Consider the following 2825-nt stretch of genomic DNA (forward strand, 5'->3'; position numbering starts at 1 on the left):
CTCAAACTCACAACCCCACGTGATTGAGAGTCACATGCTCCACTGACTGAGTCGGCTAGGCGTCCCCAGACCTGGTGTTTTCAAATGTATTTCCACTTCTCCAGAAATGAAAGATGTTTGTTTGAAAAAAAATTAAAGCTGCACAGACTTTTATTAAATATAGGAAGTAAAGCACTGCATGTCCGCAATCAGCTTTCCACATTTTACATGATGATGTTTTACTCTGTCAATAAATTTGTCAGGTTGTGTCTTACACTTTTGCTGTAACATCTAGCAGGCATGCCCATGGGGTTTACCTATACAAGTGGGCAGGTGGATTTCTGGCTGGGTGTTTCAGGGGTTAACCTGGTTTAAAAACTGCTGGGAATGAATGGATAAAGAAGATGCAATATATACATATACATACATATATATATATATATATATATATATATCTCACACAGTGGGATATTACTCGGTGATCAAAAAGAATCTTGCCATTTGCAACAACGTGGATGGAGCTAGAATGTATTATGAAATAATAAGTCAGCCTGAGAAAGATAAAGATCATACGATTTCACTCATGTGTGGAATTTAAGAAACAAAACAGATGAACATAGGGGAAGGGAAGGCAAAATAAGATAAAAACAGAGAGGGAGGCAAACCATAAGAGACTTAACTAACTCTTAACAAACTGAGGGTTGTGGGAGGGGTGTTGGTGGGGAGGATGGACTAAATGGGTGATGGGCATTAAGGAGGGCACCTCTAGGGATGACCACTGGCTATTATATGTAAGTGATGAATCACTAAACCCTATTCCTGAAATCATTATTACACTATAATTTAACTAACTTGGATTTAAATAAAATTTAAAAAATAATCAAGATAGAAGAAACAAAGCAAAATAAAACAAAAACTGACGGGAAAGCCTGGGTTCAGAGACCTGCCAGAAGATAGCCATGTGCCCAAAACTTGGCTTTTGAGGAAGCCTTCCATGCGGCTCACTGGAGCAAAACCATAATGCCGTCCCCCAGAGCCAGAGCGGCCATTCACGCCCATGGCTACTGAGGTTGGGGGTAGCAGGTCATGGAGTGACTTGAAGGTCCAAATCATAGCTCTGGACAGTCCGGAAGCTATGGAGAGTGGCCTGTGGGTCCTAGATCATTAAATGAGCCCTGGTGTGTGAATCTGAGCCCAGGTACATAGGAGGGGCTCACCAGTGTGCCGGGAAGACCCAGATTCCCAGGCAGCCTCAGTGTGGAGAGCGTGCATGGGAGGCGGGACCACTGTGGCATGAGAGAATGCCTATTTCCACTGCCATTTTCCAACTGGGATGTTGTTGAACACTGTTTTCTTAGCGAAACATTTTTTAAATGTTTTTTTAAATTTATTTCTGAAAGAGAGAGAGAGACAGCATGAGCAGGGGAGGGTCAGAGAGAGAGGGAGACACAGAATCTGAAGCAGGCTCCAGGCTCTGAGCTGGCTGTCAGCACAGAGCCCGATGTGGGGCTCGAACCCACGAACCGTGAGATCATGACCTGAGCCGAAGTCAGACGCTCAACCGACTGAGCCACCCAGGCGCCCCTCTTAGCGAAACATTTCTGAGAGCACGGCCAGCAAAGAGGTGGGCCAGCCCTTCCTCACCTGCCTTGTTGGTGCTCCGAGGAGATGCTGTTCCAGAACTGGGAGGGAGGTATGTGCTGGCCAAGCCACCCCGACACAACGGCCCCAGGGACAAATTCACTCGTGGGAACAGTGAGAAGATTGCTCCAAAGATCGACAGTGGAAACCAAAGCTGCTCGCCCGTACCCGGCCTCAGCCTGGCACTAGGCATAAACCGAAGGCAGCAATCTGTTGGTTTTCCCGACCTCGGATCCACCGTCAGCCTGCGAGCCCGGCCTTGGATAATGAGCAGCCTGGACGGCGAATGAGGTTTGGAGTTGAAATCCATCTGAGGCCTCTCTCCCTGCCAATGTCTACAGCTTAATAATTGCTTCCTCGTTCCTGCCGCATTCAGGTTCAAGAGAAACGCAGGCCCCTCCAGCGGCATTATGCAAATAGGGCCCTCTGCGTTCCCGCGCGGCGTATAGAATATGTAAATTTATGGCAGTGGCGGAGGCTGCTTAAGACAGAAGATTTCTCAATGATGAAATTAGATTTTCTGGAAACAGGCTTCCGAGGACCCATCTCTGTCCCCTGCCTCGTGCTGCGCCATAGCCACCAAACTGGTGCTCTGGGAAATAATTAACTCAATTACAGGCTGAGACCTATTTAAAAAACAACAACAAAGAAGGAAAAAGAAGAAACAGACCAGGTTTCGTGAGGCCACGACAAATCCATACTTTCCGGGACATGTAAACAGGGTCGGTGGCTGTGAGGGAGGGTGGGAGGTGGGTCGGGGAGCGGCGGGCTCTGGCGGGCAGAAGGCACTGACACAGGACCTAGGGCTCCGGCACCACCTTGGCCTTCACTCTGGGGACCATGGGCCAGGGCAGGAGAGGGGACAGAGGCTTGGTCTCTGCTCGACCTAGCACCACTGCTTTTATCTGCCTTATGCACCTGCTTTCTCCCGATTTTGTCTGAAGAGAGTGTTTAGATCCTTTAAAAACATGGAAAAATGATTCATCTAGACCAGAGATTCTTAAACTTCAGTAGGAGGGCTTGTTCAACACAGCAGGCTGGGTGCTGCTTGCAGAGTTGCAGACTGAATCAGTCCTGGGTGAGGGTGGGGGGCTCGGGGGTGCACCCTCCAAACAAGCTCAGAGTGATGGTTGATGCTGCCAGTCAAGGGATTGCACCCTGAGAACCAGGGCCCTGGGCTAGAGTCTTCATTCGACAGACTGGGG

At 48.6% G+C, this 2825-nt stretch overlaps 1 non-coding gene across 1 annotated transcript; it reads right to left on the reverse strand.

Annotated features, from left to right (window-relative positions):
* Window positions 1-1474: 1474 nt before the first annotated feature.
* TRNAR-UCG lies at window positions 1475-1559 on the reverse strand. The gene has a single exon. It is a non-coding gene; the product is annotated as a tRNA-Arg (tRNA).
* Window positions 1560-2825: the final 1266 nt, after the last annotated feature.

The sequence above is a fragment of the Hyaena hyaena genome, unplaced genomic scaffold (assembly GCF_003009895.1).
Source record: "Hyaena hyaena isolate Hyena2069 unplaced genomic scaffold, ASM300989v1 scaffold_19, whole genome shotgun sequence".
Classification (NCBI taxonomy): Eukaryota; Metazoa; Chordata; class Mammalia; order Carnivora; family Hyaenidae; genus Hyaena; species Hyaena hyaena.